Below are 24547 nucleotides of genomic sequence, written 5' to 3'. Positions count from 1 at the left end.
TTTTAAAGTTATGGTATGAAATTAATCCAACACTATGTTGCAGGTGAGATGGGGCGGCAGGAATCAGGATGGAGCAGGGAATACTGTTGGAGAGGAAGTCGAGCAAGTACATTATTACCGGCATTATTGTAACTATGTAGATATAAGAGATACATTTATGTGAGAGACAAGCAGAGTGTGAAGGATAAAGTACATCAGGGTATCAAACAAAGATCTATGCTTGCTCGAATGACCATCAGAGCATGATCTGAACTGTAGTTGCAACACACATTATGTCTGAGTAAAACGTGAAGTCAGCAGTGGTGGTGTATGCATGATGCATCACTATTTCAAGCTATGTTCCCTCTGAACTGCACTTTTTAACTATATACACTCTTTTGCCAGTAGTGGGCAGTCAGCTACTGCGGCGTCCGAGGAGCAGTGAAGGGTTTGGTGCCTTGCTCAAGGGCACCTTAGCCGTGGATGTGGACGGGACAGCGATGTTCAACAACTTTCCCCACAACCACTTTCACTTTCCACACAACCACTTTCCTCCTGGTCGGCATTCGAACAAGTAACATGCCCAAGGCCCTAACCAGTAGGCCATGGTTGACTTTCCAACCTACCAGTAGGACCCCATTTGACACACCAGCCTGGTGACAGTGCACAATCATCAAGTTTCATGGGATTCTATGAAAATGCAGAATGTCACAGCTCTGGCATGCCATAGTGAGGTTTTAAAATGTAGACCCAATTGGCAAGATCCAGCGTTGCTCCCAACTTTGAAAAATTGGGCTCGATCTTTCCAAATTTGCTGTCTATGGCTGAAAGGGTGTGGTTGCTTTAGTTTCCATGGCATTCTAAGGTGTATAGCTAGTTGACAATAAGATATTAGTAATAATTATGGCTACATGTTCACATATACATATGTTTTTGTTTATTTGTTGTTGTTTGTTTGGTAATGTAATATAGGAATACATTAATTAATGTATTGTTTATCTACAGATGGTACTCAACCAGAATAATACTTTTACCGCCGCGGGAACGGGTTTGTATTTGCTGCCTTTGATCGCTAAGAGGCGCTACAATCGCAGACTTTGAAAAGTGTCAGTTTATTCTCTCTATTGCGTAATCTGCCGCCGCGCCGCGGCTCATTGAGAGTGATTGAAATGTGATACTAGCAGATCAATTCAAGTGAAACATGTAGTTAAACGAATTCATATAATCACAAGACTGAAATTAAATGTAATACATTTAATAAATAATTAAAACATTTCAACACAAAACATTGCAATAGAAAAATATTAGGCTACATCAATGAGATGTGATGTTAACAGCGGTCCGATGATAGCTCTGTGGACAACGCAACAGCACGAGCTTCACGGAGCTTCAAGCGATGCGAGATCGAATCTCACTAGCCTTGGCTGACAGCGTTAAATGTTTTACTTGATGCTTAGATAGGTAACTGTTTATTGAAGTCAAGCGTTTTGTTTAATTATCAATGGCACATTACAACATAAATTTGCTACATTCCAGTAGAGCTGCTGCCGAGACGAGAAAACTGATGAAGGAAGATTATCAGCCGATCGCGTCAGAAAATAAAAATGATGAAGCTATCTTTAATCTGCAAAATTATTGTTTTGTGAATCATTCACGAAATTGAGATGACTGACATTGATACCCGCCATAGCAAAGGAAGAAATTTTTAAAAACAGATCCTGGACATGTCAAGGTTTAAATAAAGTGTCGGGGGCAGTTTATTTATTTAAAACAGGGTTGCATCGAGTTAGAGTTTATTTTCTAAGTAAGAAACAGAATCTTATTCTTGCGACATTTTAAATTTGTATTGCCAAAGAAATTGCAGCTAAATAAACAATTAAAACAGTAGGCTAGTCTACAAAACGAAAATAGTTCAAAGCAACATAAATTGAGATCATGCGTTTTTCTTTGCTTCTCTCTCGCGCTGGATCTCTTTTATTTTAGTTTATTTAGTCTCCCTGCACTGCGCGCGCCGGGTCTCTCTCGAAATTAAACATTTCAGGGTAAAAACCCATCATACAGCTGATAATACTGTATATGTCGCTGTGTGTCATCCATACAAATCACGAAAAAAAAAACTGTAACAAATTATTGAGCCTTGCTTCAAAGAAACAGAATGCCTGGTTGAATTCACCTTACAATAAAACGAGGTGGATCGCGAATAAAAGAGCTCTCTGCTGCTCACTTGCTTTCGTTTAGTTGGCAAGAACGCGTTTCATCAATACTTCATGTTTAGATAATGCCAGATTGTTGACAAACACACTGCTCAAACATGTTAAAATTCTACAAAACCAGTTGAAACAAATGGATTGAACACTTCAACTGAAAGTGTGTGTGAAACCCCTTTAAATACAATACATAAAACTACAATATTTATAATTTAAGGGCCTATATTTGGACACATCGAGAGATTTATCTTTAAAAGTATTTTGCCTTTGCCTGGTCATCAGGCTCACTCTCCATATGAAAGACAGAACATTTAACACCTCCTGAACCCCCCAACCCCCCACAGGCTATCTGAGTTTGAGACCGACTTAAAACAAAGAGAAGTCACAATTCACACTTAATTCTAGACATTAGCATTGGGCTAGTAAAGTGTTGATAATGAAAGATTTTAATTATTTAGGCTACATGTAGGCTAGTAGGCTAATATTTCTGTCATAAAAGTTTATTACTAAACATTTAATTATTTCAATAATTGAAGAAATAAAACGCTACCTCGGTTTGGGCCAGCTTTTTCCAAGCAAACCTAAATACAAACGCATGTTCATTTGTTTAAACGCATGCTCATTTGTTGTCATGAATACAATGTTCAACTCAATGTTAAATTCCACGGGGATCTTTGGATCCTTACAACCAGGGTGCATGCGATTTGTGAATTATTATTATTTTTTCCGAACCACAGTGCTTCGTGCTGCTGCTAAACTAAATAACATTTATAGAATAATTATGAACTTAAATGAAACAATATCGCAACATTTCGACAAATAAATTATCTGATCTGTTTTTACAATTTAATTCAGGGCGATTTAGCCTAGACTACATTTAATTATAGCGAGATTTTCACCCTTGTCCGTTCATCATTGGGAAGCGCTCACATAGCTAGTTTGAGTAGATCCTATGCACCTCTCGGTTTCATACGGATTACCTAATCAGATAACATTTATTAAATATTTAGACATTTAAAGGCTTTAGACATAGCCGATTTCTTATCGTGACTGAGCAGAGGAAAGTGGCTTTCGGTTCATTTTTGTGACGCGCAGTTCCCGGAGACAGAGACGACAGATAAACTTTTGTCGTTAGCCTAATATGAATAAAAGTTTACAGTTTTGAACGATGTAGGCTACTCTACTCTGATATGTATGACTAAAAAACTACGGAGTAGCCTATTAGGGCCAAAGTTATTTTAGCTGTCTGTTATGAGAAAAATAAATTCAAATGAACGCGCCGCCGCGTCTGTCGAACACTAATTAAACATGCCAGAATAAAACCCGACTTTAGAACAATGGATAGCGCCACTCGGCGTGGTGTGCCAAAATACTTAATTATAAACTTCAATATTTCATTGAAAATAATCTCAAAACGCTTTGTGACATTTTGAAAGCAGTGCATGCATTAAAGGGTTAGTTCACCCAAAAATTAAAATTCTGTCAGTAATTACTCACCCTCATGTTGTTCCAACCGCGTAAGACCTTCGTTCATCTTCGGAACACAAATTAAGATATTTTTGATGAAATCTGAGCCATGTTTCACTCCTCCATAGGCTTCCAGTGTGACCGAAACTTGCTGGCCCAGAAAAGTTATTAAAGAGATCGTTAATATAGTCCAAGTGACTCCAGTGGCTCAATCTTAAGTATATCAAGCGACGAGAATACTTTTTGTGCGCAAAAACAAACAAAAATAACGACTTTATTCCACTATTCATTTCCTTCTCTCTGGATGTCTAGTTGGTTTGCGTAGTGTTTTTGCGCAGCGCGTCTGTGTTACACGTCACCACGTAGGCTCACTATTGGCCGACGCCGGTCATGTGTGTGTTGCGTGATGACGTGCAACACAGACGCGCAGCGCAAACACACTACGAGGCCCAGAGAGAAGGAAATGAAAAGTGGAATAAAGTCGTTATTTTTATTTGTTTTTGCGCACAAAAAGTATTCTCGTCGCATGATAAACTTAATGTAGTGCCACTGTAGTTACTTGGACTATTTTAACGATGTTTTAATAACTATTCTGGGCCGGTGAGTTTCGGTCACACTGGAAGCCTATGGAGGAGTCAAAATTCTGTCAGATTTCATCAAAAATATCTTAAATTGTGTTCCGAAGATGAACGAAAGACTTACATGGTTGGAACAACATGAGGGTGAGTAATTACTGACAGAATTTTCATTTTTGGGTGAACTAACCCTTTAAGGCCACTGGAACCATGAACGTACTGTAACTCAAACTGGTTCTGATTTTATTGTTTGTCGTTTAAACGTGCCTATTGCATATCTTTATTTTATATATTTTATATGGTCTATTGGTGAAGTAATTTATAGCATTGATTACTGTGGAGGGAGGGGGGATTAAAATAATTCAGCAGAAGCAGGGATGTTTAGACCAGAAGGAAATCCCCGTCCCCCTTGGCAAATCGCACCTTGCTTAAAACCATTTGTTTTGTTTGTTTGATTGTCTGCATTAATAATAGGCTATGACATGCATTAATAGGCTAATATAAAATGTACAATAGTCTATGTATGTTCGGGATTTGAACCGGTGTCATCCAAATGATCGATATGTAAGTTCTACCACTCGGCCATGAATTTACTCACTGAGAAATGCCTGGTTTCTCCAGTCTTCTCCAGAGAAGCCCTCATCATTCGTCTCATTCCTCAATAGAATAGTAAACAAATAATCAGCTTCATTGCACCTAATTTATTTTTGTTTGTTATTTTTGTTATTATTATTTTTTTTTTATCACGCTGCTCCCAACAGGCAATAGGCTTATGTCGCCCACCGACGTCTAGGCGTAGGCTACAATATGAAATAAAGGCTATATTGTTCTCGTCTCTATTTTTTTATTATGATTCTATTTTTCTGTCCTAAACAATGTTCTATAGTAGCCTATTTCATCTGTTAATTGACATTAACCCCGCTTACATTTCAAAATACGGCAATAGCTGCTGTTTTGCACAATGTCCCTCTGCGCCACCTGGCGGTCATTTCGCGAATGACTTTGAAATGCGACTGGATTATTTTTACCGCGGTAGTTTTGCTGCGGTGGCTGGCGCGGCGGTAATAGGCATTCTGGTTGAGTACCATCTGTAAACTGGTGCCAGACTAAAATGTACGTTATGAAATGTGATATGAGTAAAAACATGAAGCCTAATGCTAAATGTATATGTACGACAAGAGAATGTTTTTATATGTTCGATAATAAAACAGCACGATATAAAAGTAGGCTAGTATGAGTGTTTACTCTATGGTGAATATTATAATGTTTAGACCAGTGTTTACTGTTAAATACGGTGTTTGTGGATATCTGCTCAAACGTAGATATTTATAATATGGTAAAATGATATGTTAATGTTATTAAACATGCAAAGGTGAATCCAGTTGTAAGAGGGAATGAGACAAGAAGTTCTCAGTGTATTGAAACTATTCAACATTGCAAGCAACACTAGATATTGCAAACTACAGAAAATGAATGATGCAACATGCATCTAATTTAAGAGTATGTGACAGGGTAATAGAACAAAAGCTTAAAATGTCCACATAAAGAAAATCTCTGAAATAACAATTTGATGAATCTGTCCAATATGAACATTGAGAACAGCCCCAAGTTCTCTTTCATCCAAGCAGGTTGTCACCACCACAGGCAACAGCAACCAGCTATCTAAAGAATAACAGAAAGACATATGCTATTTAAATTCACATTTTACTTTCCATTCACTTTGTTAAAAAAAAAGACAGTTTTACTTAGAATTACCAATTAAAAGAGTGACCAGATGGCCTTTTTCTCCTTCACGTTCCCCTTCTCTCTCTTCCTACAGGCTAAGTGGTCAGCACTCTGTCGTTCTCTCAGCAGCCACAACTTCACATAGCTCATGGGCTCGAACTGTGCCAATGGTGGCCCATTGAGGCTCAGGAAAAGGATGCTGCTCAGTCTACCAATCCCAAGAGAGCTCCTAAGTGGAGTAAGGGTGGTGTTCATAGAACTAAATCCTCTCTCACATTCTGCAGTGGACTCAGCAACTGATTCAAGTGCAGTGACAAGTGGCTTCAAATCCTCTGGGACTGCTTTTCCACCACTCTCCTTGTACTCCCTGAAACCATTAATTGCAGGTCTTTCAGGGAGGTCTATTGCACATCGAAACCACCTCTGCTTCGCCATACAGAATATCGTAATCATCAGGCCAGTATCTTGGGTAGATGGTCCTGCAGGATGACAATATGTCATCATATTCAGAGACATGAGTAGAAGACCCACCATGTGGCATTTTAGAGGCTGATGTTGTCATTAGTCTTTTCCTAAGAGAAAATGCCAGACTGTCGTAAAACTTTTGGGCATTTATGGCAACATCTACCATTCTCCCTGGATGAAATGCCACACCCTGGAACTCTGCCTTCTCTGCAGCTTCTGAAGCAGTTCTTGCAAACTCTCCCTGTCTTCCCTTAGCACGTGCTTCAAACACCTTCACCTTATGACAGACCAATGAGTGAGCCAGAGGAAGAGTAATGGTGTTACTCTGCAACATGAGTGACAGCTCTGATAACTCTATTAGAGCATCTCTCATTACTCCAAGGTTCCTGACAAAGGCTGTTGCAGTAAGTCTAGCTGCAAGTCCTTTGTACATGTTTTGTTCACGTCCATCTCTGCGAAGATCTTGGGCTGCTCTCTGAAAGTGCTCATGCAAGGCAGGAAACAGCTGCCACACTGCTCTGAGAGTGCGTTCACTTGAGTCTACCCATCTGACCCCAAGAACTCTACCAATGGTGAGAAAAATGACAGAGAGCATTGTGATATAGCTCTCGCTCATTTTTTGGGAGATGCATGATAGATGGAATACAACTTATCCATAAATGCTTGGAAGTGGTTGATTTCCCCATTTTCCTTGATGGTATTGCCAACTGCAAGTTACAACCTGTGGTTACAAGTGCCACACAATAAGATCAGGGTAAAGGTGTTTCAGCTGGGTAGAGACTCCAGATACACGGCCTATCATATTTGATGCACCATCTGAGGTGAAAGAGATCCAGTTGCGTTTGAGAAACTCCTCTGGAAAGTGCTGTTGCAGACACTGCAAAAGTGAACTTGTAATGGACTTTGCTGTTGTTGAGGTTAACCCTCTGGGGACCAAAAACCTTTTGCTCGTTTTTTTTTTTTTGCAATGAAAATAAACACTAAATGCTCTGTTAATTTTGATCTTTCATTTTCGTGTAATACATCAATCGATCCTGTTCAGTTTCTATTTTTTTTCTGTATACTCACAATAAAAATAAAGTGTTTTGCTTTTTGACAAATAAAGAAATATTAACATGATGCGATTTCTGCCTTCTCTCTGTCAGTAAACCCCCATTTGAAACGCGTTCGAAAATGATCTATAACTCCGCGAAAATTCAGTCAAACAGGCAAACAGACCCACGGTCATAAAGCTTGAGATCGCAGCTTTTAAAATGAAGTAATTTATATAAAAAACAAATATTCTCAGCTTCTGTAATCTGTACAAAAAGAGAGCGACTCCAGTCGAGCTCATTACGAGCCATTCAAAAGTAATTTGACCACTCCCCGGAGAGCGCGTGCTATTCAAATGCAAATTCTGAGAACCATTTCAGTCTGTGAAACGCCCCCACATCAGCTGTAAACAAAGCGCGTCGCAATCGAGTGAGGCATAAGTTTCCTCAGAACAGTGCTGATATGAGGAGCAATATCTCCTGATATGAGGAGCAGATCCCGCTGAGGAGTGAGGTAGGCTGTTTTCTTTTCTCAAGTGTTGATGTGGAATAACGTTATGGAATAACGTTAGTGTAGGCCTATGCAAACCGCAAAAAGATGAATCGCATTTCTATAATATGACTCGCCTTTCTGTGAGATGAATGAAGGGTACATATTTGTAAAGACTGTTTAGCCTAAATATGAATCGCGCGTCTGTGTGTGAAAGAATAAACTGCTTTGCTATAGCCTACTGAGATGAGTAAAAATCGACTGGAATATGTTGAAATAAAATGTATTTGTATAAGCAACGTATTAAACTGCAAATTAGCATTTATATGCCCTAATATTTCATAAAAACAACGTTACAGTCAGTCACTTGTTGACTAGATTTGGGTACAGTTTTTAGGCTACTGTAGAATATACTGCCACATCAAATAATCTTTTGTTTAGCAATTTCTGCTCATATCTAACGTTATATATATATATATAACTATAGATAACTATATTATTTATATATATTATATATATTTATATATATTATATATTTGCTATATTCAAACTAATGAATACATATGATAAAATGTAGGCCTATAATCTTTTTTACAAAGAAAGAGTACACTTGAAATATTGTTGAAATTGTAATTATTGTTGTAATTGTAACATTTTTAATAAAATAGCAAAACATATTTACAAGATAGATGTAAGCGAAATCTTAAATGGTCAATATAAGTCTTCTTCTAAATACATCTTTTGTCCTTGCATTGTGGCTCAGTCAGTGTCACACCTGAATGAATGGCTAATTATGCAGAGTCATTATGCAGAGTGGGTGGGACTAAGGTGTAAACTACTCCTCCCCCTCGCATATTGGCTTTCCAAGCAAAACCTGTTTTACACCATTTAAATCAATGTATTTTTTTTTTGTGAACGATAAACCAAGACTATTTTCACATAATTTTGAAGCTAGAACTCAAAGGGACAACATCAATTAGTCAAAAGTCTTGTGGACACATATTTAATATGTGTTTTGTGGTCTTAATTCAGCAACTTTCATTTAATTTTTTTTCCAATAACCATGCATAAACATTATTCTCTTAAAAATACAAACATCTACATACACTTTGCTCGCATATTATGGTAGCCCTGTTTGTGCTATATAGAGTGAATTTACACCTTTGCCATTAACATGTTTATAAATAACTGAAAAAAGCACAAATGTCAGAGCATGTCAGAACATCTCAAGGACCCCAAAAACAGCTTGGTCCCCAGAGGGTTAAAGCAAGTAATTCAAGTATTACAGTTGTGGGTGGGTTTGAGCCAATCGCACATCTAAGACTGACAATTAATACAGTCAGATGGCTTGCTGTAGTTGACTCATCAATAAGCACTCCCATTTTTGAATCATTTTCAGTTATGTGTGTCACCAGTTTTTTCTAATTTCTTCTCCAATAAACTCACATATGTCCCCACAGCTTTTTCTGGACTGAAGCACACCTCCCAATGTAATACCATTGGCTTCCTGGAGATCAACTAAGTCCTCCATTAGGCTAAAGGGCTGCTGGTTTTTGCAAATCATTTATGCTGTTCTGAAAATTTTGTATGTGTTCTCTTCCAAATGTGCATTCTGTCTTTGAACACTGGACTCTAAGTAACCCTCCTTTGCTTTTCTCATGATGTCATCAGCAGTCTTATGTCCATGGCTTCCTTTATGTTGCCAGATTTTGTTCCGATGTGATGCCATTTGTGCCTCCCTTGTGTCTCCACTACTGCATATTTGAAAGTCCAACCATTCTTTGGCCAACCTTGATCCCTTCATATGATGGTGTAATCCTAATCTTCCTATACTACCACACGCATCACATCCAAGCTTGCCATTTCTGTTCTTTAGCCACGGATGGCCTTTACAGAAAGAGTTGAACTGCTCCTCTGTCCAGCAGCTGGGGAGAATGCAACCTGTATTGCTGGAAGTTCCCTGATCTTCACTTTCTCTAGACTGTTCAGGTTGTTCTTTATTCTGCTCATTTTCCTCCTCATTCTTGTCCTTTTTTTCCATATCATCAATCCTCTGCCTTTTCAGTCGTAGCTTTTTTGACAGGTGGTCCAAAGTAATTTAAAAATTTCTTTTCATCCTGTCGAACTGACTATCTCCTTCAAACTCTTCTCTATCTTTCTGTCGTTTTTTTTTTTTTTTTTTTTACTATCAATAAAAATAAGGGTGTCAAACTGTCAATTTGTGAATGTCATTTTATTTGAAAAACAAAATACATTTATTTACAAATATTTAATCAGAATGTTAGATATTTAAATTTGAATAAGAGGAAAAATCTGAAATGAAATGAATGAATGAATACATCAGTCATACAGTGCCATTGTGACTGTAAAGTGCCAAGTAACAAAGGTTGATGATACGCAACAACATAATGATCGCAATAAACTCCTGCTGGGGGGTCATTTGGAATATTTCAAATTTATGTGGGAAAAGGATACACAAGTGAGGCATGGTTACATTAATATTGTTTTGAAAGTTTAAAAATTTAGATTCAGATTAGCCCTAAAACATGTATAGTTTTTTGTCAGTGTTTATTTAAAACATCCAATTATGCAGAATTATATGATGTCAATATTTAATTGAATACAATATATACTGTAGGGTATGAATTTACCCCTAAATACCCATATTGTTTCAAAATGCTAACTGCAAATCCACCTTTCACTGCCTGGAATTCAGTTGTTTCTATGAATTGCAGTGATCCATTTGCGTAGCTTTCGCCATTCTATAAAAAATATACTTCAGATTTGTTGTCAAATCTAATTGTGCAAGTCAATCGTAAAGCTCTTTCCCTTTTTAGATGTGTTTTTCAAACAAATGCTGCCACTCAGTCTTTTATGGGGATTTATGGTATTTCTATTATTTATTTGCCAAAACAAAAACTTTTATGATCAAAGACTTTTACCTACAACCACTATATGGCTCCAGAGGATTACTCAATGTGTTTTATCTCTTTTAGATTTAAGTTTAGACATTTCTAAAATCATTATTATATCAATACAATTTTGTTTTTGATGTAGCTGATTGATCTTTTTTAACAAATTATGTAAGAGAGAGCCGCTTCACCATTCTTTTCTGTGTGATTTTGAGGAGGGAGGAGGGAGGAGGGGGTCTGGGGTATTATTTAAATAAAATATTATTTACAAAGAGTTTAGCCTAAATTGATTACCTCACAACAAGGCAAGAAAAACAATTAGCCACAAAAACTTCTTTCTTTTTTTCTTTATTCCCTTAAATGCCTATTAATCAATAGCTAAAATAACACATTAGCTTGAAAACCCCTACAATTAATAAACAAACATTATAGACCGTTCTTATTTATCCATACAGTATTACATTACCAGTAGATTGTATTTAATAGATTTCACTTTGTAACTGTTAAACACATTTGCAGTTGGTTTGTAAAAGGTATCATCATAACATGATTGGCCTGTATTACATTTACAGTTTTGACCAGCATGTGTCGCCATTTGTGTGTGTTTTGTGCATCTCACGCATGTATTTCTGGATTAGCGTTTCTGGATCTGTTACCGTTTTTTTTTTTTTTTTTTTACTCGATACGTGTAACGGCAATTCGATTTCGAAGTCCGAAAAGCTCTTTTCTAACAAAACAACCGGTTAATTTTAAGATGGCCATTTTTTTATTTATTTTAGACCGGATCATTTCAGCTATGTTAATACAGCTTACCCATACGAAAGTTTCTGTTATGACATCTGTTAAAGTAACGGTTTCTATTCAGATTTTCGAACAATATTACAGTTAATCATCCAAGATTATTTATTTACCTCAAGCAGTCTGTTTTGAAGTTCTGTGAGTAGTAAGAAAGACGCGCACTGATAGAGAAGCATTTCCATTGGCTGCAGTCTGCAGGCATTGGCCAATAACAAAAGACGACATAGCGCAGCCAATTTTACAGAATGCCATTGATAAATATCAATATCCCTAGTTTTTATTATCATATATTGTGCTACGTTTATGTAGCTATTATATTGTAGATAAAATATAGTAATCGTTACAATGTCCACAAAAAAAAGACCTTTTTTTTTTTTTACTGGAACGCCGTCCCCCCTCGAAATTCACTCCCCACACTCCATCCCCCCGCATTTCACTAAAACACAAACATTTTCAATAATTAGGCAGACTGTGAGGCAAACTGATTTTTTCACACGTTAATGTGACACTGGAGAGTTGAGACTGCCGCTCTGAAATGATCATATCAAGACGCCGTGGAATTTTGAAAAGTGCGACTCGTAGTGTCGCACACTAACTAGCTGTTGTCAGCCTATTCCTCCTTATTGTTTTCATTGCAGTCACTGCTGAAAATCCCGACTCGTAAAGATAGGTAGTGCTAAATGGCAAGAGAAACTTTGTTGCACGATCTGCGAGCTGTGGATATTCGTTTCTGGTTTGAATCCAAGGAATGAAAATACGATTTGTTGGAGGACCGGCTAAGTTTACATGCACAACTTTTGTTCCTCTCTCTCCTGCCCACAGTCTTCTGGGGGAAGGGGAGGTAAACAGAGGGAGAAAAGAGGGGTAGGGAGAAAAAAAGGGAAAAAAGAAAACCATTGGTCAAAGGTTATCCGTCTCGTCATCATGTGCCTTGGCAATATCGTTTGATTTGCTGATTGGACTGTTGCCAATTTCAAGACCACTGTCCTCCTCCTTACTGGACCACTCAGCATCAACCAGGGGCAGACTGTCCATCTGTGCGCTGGCCAATGTGGGCCGGTCCACCCGGTACACAAATAAATAGAATTTTTTTAAATGACGTAAATCATAATAATATTATTACATCTCTACGCAAATGGATGTGTGAGTCGATCACGCGGGCGTGGCCGACAAGGTTTTGTGTGCATGTGAGTGTATTGCCCTCCCTCCCTGTTAATTAGTTTGGTCTATAAATAAAATTATTATATATTATTATATGATATAAAGTTGGTTTGACTTTGGAAGTTTGACATTCATCAGAGATTCAGCTCCGAAACTCTTCAATACATCAGTAATGATTTGGCATAAGAACGAAAAACGTCTCCGGTTACTATGGTAACCTCGGTTCCCTGAGAGGCGGGAACGAGACATTACGTCAACTGTGACGTATATGGGAACTCCCCCCTTCTCCATTTTGCTGAAATCTTATAGGCTAACGCCAGCTGGGGACAGCTGGCCAATTGACGCGAAGCATGCAAATACTGACAGGCTGCGGGCAGTATAAATGCATGGGTTCGTGGCAATAACGTCAGAATCACGACTGAACGCTGGCACAGCTGATCAAACAGCGACACGGCGGTTAACGTAATGTCTCGTTCCCGCCTCTCAGGGAACCGAGGTTACCATAGTAACCGGAGACGTTCCCTTTCAAGGCGGTAACTTCGACATTACGTCAACTGTGACGTATATGGGAACTGTATAAAATCACGCCGTGAGAGCAGAGAAGATAAGCCCAGACGGGGAACCCCTTGTCACATAAGCGTATACAACAGTTCCTAGCCAATAGCCGCACCGCTTAGGAATACACACATCTGATAGGCCGAGGTAGGCCAATGAGACGGCAGCTTCAACCCTATCAAAATTTGCATATCCCAAGAATTTTAACGTGAGGTCTGCACTGACAGTGACAGGGCAGGCACAACACATTAAGCACTCAAAGCATGAGAGAAAACACAGTGTCGACGGCTCCGCGGTGACAACTTGTATGAACCTAATAACCATAACAGGTTAGCTAAAGGTAGCTACTGCACTGGATCACAGTTTCACGGTACATGAGTAAACTCAACTTACCGAAAGCACTTGAGACGCTACGGACCGTACATCCAGCTTGTAAAACCTGGCGAATGTGTTCTGAGAAGACCAGCCAGCAGCAAGACATAAATCCTGGATAGACATCCCTTTAGACCAGGCCCACGAGGAGGCAACCGCCCTCGTAGAATGAGCTCTGATGTTAAGGGGACAATCCTTCCCCTGGCATTTATAAGCCAAAGCAATTGCGTCCACAATCCAGTGAGAAAGCCTCTGTTTTGAAACAGCATGTCCCTTATTACATCCACCAAAGCACACGAATAGCTGGTCCGACTGATGAAAGGCGGCCGAGCGATCCATATACATCCGCAAAGCCCTGACCGGGCACACAGCGGTCTGGGCGTCAGCGTCATCCGAGGCTGACGGTTCAGCAGATAAGGCGGGCAGGGAAACAACTTGTGCCCTGAACGGTGTATTGAGTGACTTCGGAACGTATCCCGGTCTCGGCCGGAGAGTGACGCTGCAATCGCCCGGTCCGAAACAGATGCAGTCGTCGTTCACCGAGAACGCGTGCAAGTCCCCGATGCGCTTCGCTGAGGCAAGAGCCAGGAGTAATGTCTTTAAAGAGAGCTCCTTGACCGCAATCGAAGCTAGGGGCTCGAACGGTGGTAGAGATAGGCTCTCAAAACTAGAGCTAGGTCCCACGGCGGCACAGAGGGCGGCTGTGATGGACACAATCTCCTCGCTCCCCTGAGAAACCTGGTCACCATAGCGTGCTTACCAATCGATTGCCCGTCGACCGGGGAACGAAAAGCAGCAATAGCAGCTACATACACCTTCAGTGTTGATGGCAAACTGCCGCTATCCATTCTGTGCTGCAGAAAGCGCAAAACATCCGACACTGAACTAGTCACCGGGTCAATTTCGATGTCCTGGCACCACTTAGTAAAAACTCCCCATTTCAGAGCGTAGAGGCGTCTGGTTGAAGGCGCGCGCGCCTCCGCGAGTGTGCTCAGCACTCGAGAATGCAGAGTGTTTCGCTCCACTAAAGTCCCCGCAGCGGCCACACATGAAGGTTCCACAGCTCGGGGCTGGGGTGCCATATCGTGCCATTCGCCTGAGACAGCAGGTCCTTCCTGAGGGGGATTCGCCATGGGGGAGCCACCATTAACTCTCTAAGGTCCGCAAACCAGGGCTGATTCGGCCAGTTCGGGGCCACGAGGATCACTGACGCTCTCTCCTCTCTGATTTTGCACAACACCATAGGCAGAATCTTCACTGGAGGAAACGCGTAAAGCCTGGCTTCCGGCCAGCGCGATGTCAGAGCATCTCCCAACAGTGGGGAGTGAGATAGCGAGAAGAACGTCCGACAGTGCGTGTTCTCGCTTGTGGCAAACAGATCCACGTCCGCCCTCCCGAATCGATCCCAAATCATTTGGGCTGACCCAGGGTGAAGCCTCCACTCTCCTTGAGGAATCCCGTTCCTCGACAGCATATCTGCTCCACGGTTCAGGAGACCGGGGATGTGCGCCGCTCTTATGGAGAGAAGGTGACGGTCCGCCCACAACAGGAGACTCTCTGCCTGTTTGAACAGAGCTCTGGAGCGCACGCCGCCCTGACGATTTATGTACGAGACCACGGACGTGTTGTCGGTTCGAATCAGTACATGTTGCTGCTCCAATTTTGACCGAAATGCTTCCAGGGCTAAGGACACCGCCTCCAACTCCAAACGGTTTATGTGCCACTCTCTCTGTGACTCCGACCACAGGCCTGAGGCAGGCACGCCTAAGCACACTGCTCCCCAGCCCGAGGTTGATGCATCCGTCGAGACCACGGTGCGTTGTGTCACTATACCCAAAGGAACTCCTGGGCTGAATATGTCCGGGTTGCTCCACGGTCTCAGAGTGTTGACACAACTGTGAGTGACCGTAATGCGCTTGTGGCCTGAAGACCACGCCCTCGGCGGAACTCGGGTTCTCAGCCAGAACTGCAGCGGCCGCATATGCAGCAGACCCAGATGGCACACTGAAGAAGCCGCCGCCATCAGTCCCAGGAGCCTCTGAAATTCTCTCAATGAAACAGACCTGCCCGGTCTGAAACGGCGCAGGGTCGAAGAGATTGTCTCTATGCGCTCTTGAGAGAGGTGGGCTCGCATCGCCACCGAGTCCAAACATACTCCCAGATAAGTTATAGTCTGACTCGGAATAAACACGCTTTTCTGCATATTCACACGCAGTCCCAGCGTATCCAGGTGGCGAAGCAGCGTTTCCACGTGACTGATTAGCACATCTCTTGAGTGGGCTAATATCAGCCAATCGTCCAGATAATTCAGGATACGCATCCCGCTCGATCTGAGGGGGGAGAGCGCTGTGTCCACACGCTTTGAAAATGTTCGGGGAGCCAGGGCTAGTCCGAACGGTAGCACCGAATACTGATAAGCCGTCCCTTCGAAAGCAAACCTCAGGAAGCGCCTGTGGCGGGTCGCTATTTGAATATGAAAGTAGGCGTCCTTTAAGTCCACTGAAGCGAACCAGTCCCCGGGACGAATTTGTGCCAGGATCTGTTTCAGTGTTGTCATTCTGAACGCGTGCTTGTGAAGTGCTCGGTTGATGGGTCTCAGGTCCAGTATCGGACGGAGTCCTCCATCCTTTTTTTTGGCACCACGAAATAACGGCTGTAGAACCCGCTCTCTTGCTCGCTCGGAGGGACCCGCTCTATCGCTCCTTTCTCGAGCAGACTGAGAACTTCCTATCTCAGAACGGGAACGTTTTGGGGCGAGGTCAGTGACGGGACCACGCCGTTGAAGCGGGGTGGCCTGCGTCTGAACTGGAGAGAATATCCGTGCCGAATTATTCCCAGCCTCCCACGCGTCCGTGAAGTGACACAGCGGACGCGTTAGCTTTATTGCCGCCGTAGCTAGTGACGATGTGTTTTGACTGGAGCCCCGCCCCCGCGAGTCTAAAAACACTGGCGGGAGGGCGGCTCGCGATGGGCTTGGTGTAATGTTGACACTCTCGTGCCCTCGAGAGGCCATTATAGTTATGGGCTGTGACTCTGCGCTGCTCTGGGGCAGGGCGAGTGACACAGTGTTTGGTGTAAGAGGAAGAAAAAGCTCTTTTTGTGCAGGGGTACATGTTTTTATTGTGGAACTCACACAAGCAGAAACAACATTTGCACACACAATGCACTTGTCGCCCGGGGTAACATGGGGGACATGGTGCTTTAGAACACGGCGTTTGGGGGAGGGCCCCCCCGCACGCTCTCTCTTCCTCTTGACCGCTCTGTCAGGTGGATGGCTTGGTAGCCGAGGATGGCGCGCTGGTTCTCTCACGGCGCGGGCTCCTCCTCTGACTCTGACCCTGGCGTTTTTTCCCAGGTCCCGTCCACTGCCTGTTCCGGCCGCGGGCGAAACGGGCGTCCGGTTCGGGGCGGGGCACCACGGCGGGCTGTCTAGCCTGTCCTTGAGCCTGGCGAGGTGCCGAAGACGAGCGGGATCTCGCCGATGGCTGGAGTGAGCGACGGGGCATCACGTGGCTCATCGCCTTCGCGCGTTTTTGCGTCTCAGAAAAACGCTCCGTGACTGACTCCATCAAAGAGGCCGGAGGGAGTGATTGGAGCGTTCAGGAGCGTCTCGCGGTCAGTGTCCTTCAGGTCAGCTAGGGTTAGCCATAGGTGCCTGTTGAGGACGACCATGAATCCCATGGAGCGGCGGATGGCTTGAGCAGATCGCTTGGTAGCCATCAGCGCGAGGTCCGTTGCCGCGCGCAGATCCCTGATGACGTCAGCGTCCACTGAGCCGTCGTCTAGGGATTGAAGTAGCTTCGCCTGGAACACCTGTAGTATCGCCATGGCGTGTAGAGCTGAAGCTGCTTCCCCCGCAGATGCGTAGGCCTTATCCGCCTGGTGGGCGGTGAACCTGCACGGCTTGGATGGCAGGCTGCGGTCCGACCCCAGTGCAGATGAAGACGGGCACAGGTGCGCGGCAACGGTCTCCTCGACGGGGGGCATGCGCACATATCCGTGGGCTTCCGCCCCGTCCACGTGCGCGAACATGGCCTGCGTGTTCGAGTGGGTGCGCGCCGATTGGGGTGCAGCCCACGCCCTCACCACGTGCTCGTGAACGTCTGGGAAGAACGGGGTACTTCTCCTCGATGCAGTCTGACGACGGCTCGACTGGAGAAACCAAGTGTCCAACTTGCTCTTGGCTGGCTCGTCCGGAGCGCTCCACTTGAGGTCCAGCTCAGAGACGGCCTTGCCGAGGACCCTGACGAGCTCATCCTGGAGGTCTGCAGGGCCCTCTTGGTCGGGGCGTTCGGATAGAGACGCCCAATCCTTTTCCGACGCAGAGAGTGACATGGAGTCGTCTTCCCCACCAGCCCCAAAGGAGACGAAGCTCGCGACGGCGTGGGGGGGGCGAAAGCTCGCGTCCGCGAAGCTGACGGCATCGAAGACCTCGTCGTCGGGTGATCGAGCCACTTCCCTTCTGGCTCTGAGGGCGCGCACTGGCAGCTCGGCGCAGTGGGCGCACGTGTCGTCCGTTAGTGCCGCTTCAGCGTGGGCGAGGCCCAGGCAAGCGACACAGAACAGGTGAGTGTCGGGCGGGTCTAAGGGGCCCGCACATAACTGGCATGTAGTAGCCATCGGATGCGTCGAAGAAAAATTACTATTAGTCCTCTAATGCAACTTCACGATGACGAATGATTTCTTAGCGTGAAAAGAGAGATTCTGACGTTATTGCCACGAACCCATGCATTTATACTGCCCGCAGCTTGTCAGTATTTGCATGCTTCGCGTCAATTGGCCAGCTGTCCCCAGCTGGCGTTAGCCTATAAGATTTCAGCAAAATGGAGAAGGGAGGAGTTCCCATATACGTCACAGTTGACGTAATGTCGAAGTTACCGCCTTGAAAGGGAACAGGTTGTGTTCAAACTGTTTTAAAATGTAGACGAGAACACACAGTGTAGTTTATGTGTTTTAATCCGCTTTACTGTATCGCAACCTATACATCTTGTAATGTAAAACTGCAGATAGGAACCGTCTACAAAGTACAAAACCAAGAAGAAAAACGCTCAATTGTTCCATACATATGCTTTAATCTTTTAAAAAAGGTGCTCAAACTGTGCACACACAGCCTTTAAACACACACACTCAATCCCACCTGGTAAAAACACCGTAAATGTTATACATTGGGAAGGATAAAATGAATGGTAATAGTAATGTTATTAAGACAAAGAAGTTTTACATTGAGTAAAAAACCTTAATATTCAATCCCAAAATTAAAATAGTGTGTTATATTGTTAAAATAGCTAAATAACCGCTTTCAGTTTGTTTAACTGTCATAAGTGATGCAAAAACAATGCTACTGAGATTCAGATGTGCAAATAAATGTATGTAAAATACATGTTTTTTTCTGAATATAGAGGGTGTGTGTTGTTGCTGTTTCCGAGAAGAACATTTTGATGTTGTCTATTCACAGAATCACAGCACAAGGTGTGCGCTATTGATATTCAAAGACAGACATAAACTCATTGAAAATAAAAATAAAATGTTCTTACTGAACTTCAAATGCTGTGTGTTGTTACTGGTAAATAGAAGAACAATTTTGTGTTTGTGTTATTCATAAAACTACAGCATAACACGTGTTATTGAAAGCAGAAATTGGGAAAAATCTTGCAAAGCCTCCTAAAGAGTGTGTGCAGTTTTTCTGCCCCCTAGAGGAACATGTTGCAATTGTTTTGACCGAGTTTGATATTCAAATTTTAAATGAATTCTTTAAAAAATTCATACAGTTTTTTTTTTTTCTCAACTTCAAAGGGTGTGTCTTGTTGTTTGGACCTAAAATATTATTTCCACGCAGCTATTTTTCTCATTTGTAATCCAGGATAAATGCTATTGAATTAAATTCAAACCTGATGATAAATTCTTTTCAAATTCTTTTTTTTTTTTTTTTCAAATTGTAATTATATTGTTCCCCACACCTGTAGGAGGCAGTATGTCATAATGGCACATATAAATTGAAATGTTAGAAGAATAAGCTTTTGTTTCTCAAATGTTCTAACAAACATGGGTAAATATAAAAAAGGACACAAATTAAGAAACAAAGACCTTAGTCGGGGAGCCAAAGTCTCAAAAATGGGTTGAACCTGACATGGTCTGTCATACTTTTTATTTGTGTTTTTTCTGTTAACTTTGACCCTAAGAACCAATAATTGGAGGGTCTGCTCTGCCGGAAATATCAGGAAAAAATAGGCGTTTTCTCACTTTTTTCCAATATTTTCATCTTTACTTCATTGGCAATCAACTATTCCCCCAAGTTATGACATCAGTCAATATGTCATTCTTTTCACCAAACAGTATACTCATTCCACAGAAAAAATCATAAAAATCCAATCAAAATCAATGGATCTGTGATGATTTCACTAATAGTTGATCAGCAGGCTCAGAACCTCAATAGAATTGTAGGCTACTCTCAAAATTCCGAAAGACATGTAGTCCATAAGCCAGGGGGGTTGATCGGTATCATCGGGGGAAAAAATGCTATCATTGTTATTTGGCAAGGTATATGTCACGGGGTGACCAGGGCCGGAACCTTTTTGCACGGGGGTTGTTGCTATGGAGGAACACTTCCGGTGCAACACCGGGCCGGTTCCGGCGACTCACGAACAGGGCGGAAATGCAGCGAGAGCTGATCGGGCGAAATCACCGGCACGTGCGAGGGAAAAATCCCAAACGGTGATTGGGGCGCGAGAAGCATAAAAGACGCAGACATTGGAGAGAGGGGGCGGCGAGGGAAGGAGGAAGAAACAGCGGGAGAGGTGAGGCACGCAGCACGCGAGCGGCCGTGGCCGCCACGGGAGGCCGCGGGAGAGAGAGAAAGTGAGAAAGTGAGAGAGAGAGACAGAGAGAGAAGACTTCGGCTGGATTGCGGGTGTAAGCCTTGGTTGCACCGTGAGTCTGTTGAATTGCAGTTTTATTGTGGAAATGAGCACGAGTGGAACAGTGTGTGGTGGATATGCGAGTGTGGGAATTATTTTTGCTGTTCACTCGCAGTCACAGCTATCCATTCCTCTCTCTGCCTGAGTCCAGTGAAGAACCTGCTAACGCTGTGAGTTACACGTATCCATTCCTCTCTCTGCTTGAGTCCAGTGAAGAACCTGCTAACGCTGTGAGTTACATGTATCCATTCTCTGCTTGAGTCCAGTGAAGAACCTGCTAACGCTGTGAGTTACATGTATCCGTTCTCTGCCTGAGTCCAGTGAAGAACCTGCTAACGCTGTGAGTTACACGTATCCATTTCTCTCTCTGCCTGAGTCCAGTGAAGACCCTGCTAATGCTGTGAGTTACACGTATCCATTCCTCTCTCTGCCTGAGTCCAGTGAAGACCCTGCTAACGCTGTGAGTTACACGTATCCATTCCTCCCTCTGCCTGAGCCCAGTGAAGACTCTGCTAACGCTGTGAGTTACATGTATCCATTCTCTGCTTGAGTCCAGTGAAGAACCTGCTAACGCTGTGAGTTACATGTATCTTCCACTCTCTGCCTGAGGCTAGTGAAGAGCCGGCTAATGCTGGGGGGGCCTGTTGATGCTGAAAGAGCCCGTTAATGCTGGAAGAGCCTGAGGCTAGTGAAGAGCCAGCTAATGCCGGAAGGGCCTGCTAATGCTGGAAGAGCCTGCTGATGCTGGAAGAGCCCGTTAATGCTGGAAGAGCCTGAGGCTAGTGAAGAGCCGGCTAATGCCGGAAGGGCCTGCTAATGCTGGAAGAGCTTGCTGATGCTGGAAGAGCCCGTTAATGCTGGAAGAGCCTGAGGCTAGTGAAGAGCCGGCTAATGCCGGAAGGGCCTGCTAATGCTGGAAGAGCCTGCTGATGCTGGAAGAGCCTGTTAATGCTGGAAGAGCCTGAGGCTAGTGAAGAGCCGGCTAACGCTGGAAGGGCCTGCTGATACTGGAAGAGCCTGCTGATGCTAGAGCCGGCTAATGCCGGAAGGGCCTGCTAATGCTGGAAGAGCCTGTTAATGCTGGAAGAGCCTGAGGCTAGTGAAGAGCCGGCTGATGCTGGAAGAGCCTGCTGATGCTGGAAGAACCTGCTCCCGAAGGAAAGAGGATGCTGAAGGGACTTTATATTGTTTTTGTTATTTAATAAAGAATATTTATTTTTAATTCTGTGTCTGCCTCCTTTGTGTCCACGGTCAGCTCCTCAGGGGCGGCATGCGGGCGGAGGGGTGGGCGGCCCGCTGGCGCTTCACCCCGACCTGTGACATATACACCCCTAGTATTAGAAAAATCACGATAGCAGTGCAGGGGTGGTAGCGAAGTCACTTTTTTCTGCTCATGAAGTTACTAACTCCCTAAGATAAATTCCGTTTTTGAAATCTGGTGTATATCTGGTTTAGGCTCATGCTAGGGATATTGTCAATATTCTATAATATGGTGCTTGGTATCGCTGGAAAGGGGACCTTTTAGGCTTTCATTTAAGCCCAGTACTGAATCTGTCTGACAAACACAGAGGTCACATGACTTCTTTAAACCAAAAATAACACACATTTTTTCACAATTTCCGCCTAAACTGTATGCTTTATTTTATCCCTGTGGCATGAAAGAACACCATGGACACAAAAGTCAACAACTTCAATACTCAAGGCACTCTGATGACTCAGAAAATGTATAATATACCCATACTATTTATTTGTTAGAGCCTTAAATTAGACTTGTGTAGCCAGCACAAGTCTTCAAAATAGAATAGAGCCAATAGAATGGACAAATAGAATACCCTAGTCCAGGGCCAAATGTTGTAATAAAAACACTTGTAATTGGTGTAACAAAATGTTTCTATCATGTATTTTGTCAGTTTTGTGAAAAGATTGTTGGAATCAATCGCTGTAAAAATCTATTATTGTCTATCCATTCTAAAAGTCCATCTATCCATTATAAAAGTACATCTATCCACCATAAAAGTGCATCTATCCATTATAAAAGTGCATCTGTCCTTTATAAAAGTCCATCTCTCCATCATAAAAGTCCATCTATCCATTCTAAAAGTCCATCTATCCATTATAAAAGTGCATCTATCCACCATAAAAGTCCATCTATCCATTATAAAAGTGCATCTGTCCATTATAAAAGTCCATCTCTCCATCATAAAAGTCCATCTCTCCATCATAAAAGTCCATCTCTCCATCATAAAAGTCCATCTATCCATCATAAAAGTCCATCTATCCATTCTAAAAGTCCATCTCTCCATTATAAAAGTGCATCTCTCCATCATAAAAGTGCATTTATCCATTATAAAAGTGCATCTATCCATCATAAAAGTGCATTTATCCATTATAAAAGTGCATATATCCACGTCGCTGTGTACAAAAGGTAAAAACGATATAAATACTGTTCGTTTTCTCACACAAACCGCTCGTTTCGTGTCTCAGGCCATCAATGTGTACTTACGATGGGGAATTGTTTAATTTGGACGATGGGGAATTGTTTTAATTTGGACTGTGTGCATGCTCTTTGAGGTGGTGACCACAGACCTGCATTATATGACTGACAGACAAGAACGGTTTGACCTAAAAATATCAAAATTGAATCTACTGCGGAAAAAAACCCACCTACATCTTGGATGCCCTTGAGGTAAGCTAAAACATACCAAAATTTAATTTCAAAGTGAACTATCCCTTTAACCTCACTCAATTCCCAATTCCCATCATGCCTCTTACCTGGGACTGATTGCACAACACACCTGCACTTCATTCACACACACAAACCACTTCCACACACCCATTCAGTGTGAAGTCTTGATCTGCCCCAGCCATCATTTCTAAGCGTTATTTCCCGTGTTTGATTACTGTATTTGACCTTGGACTGTTTAGTGTAGCTGACCACCTTCTGCCTGCCCTGACCTGGAATGTTTATTGGACTCTGATTCTTGCTGCCTGCCTCGACCCCTTGCCTGTCAACCTGGTTTGCCATAGTTCCCCCTGTTTGTCTTGACCATTCTTAAATAAAGCTGCAAATGGATTCCTCTGACTCTGCCTCTTCACAACACTTTAAGTGTCAATTTATAATGTGAGGGATTTGATGTTTTTAGGATCGGGAAGCCTACTAAAGTATAGTGTGCAAGCAGACCATTTCAGGACAGAAACTTAATAAAATAAAAAGGGGAAACTTAACTTAACCCCCTTCAATCACTAATAGTAAAGTGCCCTTTCAGTCACCGGAACACGATTTCAACCTATAGGGGGAAGGTAAAGAATGCACTACTACTGATTGTCCTGAGACTGCTGGCTCTCTGCATCAACTGCAGGTGGACCAGTTTGCTGTACACTACCAAAAATGTCCACCAGGCGGAAAAGCCAGCTCCCCCACCCCATGGGAACACAATTTCAGTTCCTCCTGGCGGAGGTCTGCGCACGCCACTGCTGTAGAGGTCTGTTTTTGTGGGATATTGTGGTTTCGATAAATGTCTTTGTAACTAAAATTTGTTGTACATCAGGACACAAAGATGGCCACTGCGGTTACACCAAGCCAAATATAAATAAATAAAAATGTTTTGCATTTCCAACACAAATACTTGGTTGAAGCACTTCAGATGGATTGACCAACATAGATCCACTCTATCACCACTCGCATCTTGTATAAATTTACTAAATCAGAATTACCATTTATTTTTCCAATGTTACCTTATGACATAACTTTAATGTAACCCATTAATTTACTCATTTCAAATTCAAACTGTTACTATTCCGGCATACCTCACAGGTTTCTATAGAGAATCATGAGATCCTTCATTCACACAGGAATTGATCAACAAACTGTGATATTGATTCATTCTCTTTAATGT

The 24547-nt window shown here is 42.7% G+C and overlaps 1 protein-coding gene across 1 annotated transcript in view; it reads right to left on the bottom strand.

Moving 5' to 3' along the window:
* Positions 1 to 24522: 24522 nt before the first annotated feature.
* LOC311289743 (NLR family CARD domain-containing protein 3-like) overlaps positions 24523 to 24547 on the bottom strand; it is a 53281-nt gene continuing 53256 nt past the window's right edge. Inside the window, exon 8 of the mRNA XM_084407987.1 lies at positions 24523 to 24547. This exon is cut by the window's right edge and continues 1137 nt beyond it. The gene's annotated coding sequence lies outside the window, so the exon portion shown is untranslated.

This window comes from Rutilus rutilus (assembly GCF_951802725.1).
Source record: "Rutilus rutilus genome assembly, chromosome: 4".
Taxonomy (NCBI): domain Eukaryota; kingdom Metazoa; phylum Chordata; class Actinopteri; order Cypriniformes; family Leuciscidae; genus Rutilus; species Rutilus rutilus.
This window is presented reverse-complemented; position numbering and strand designations above follow the sequence as displayed.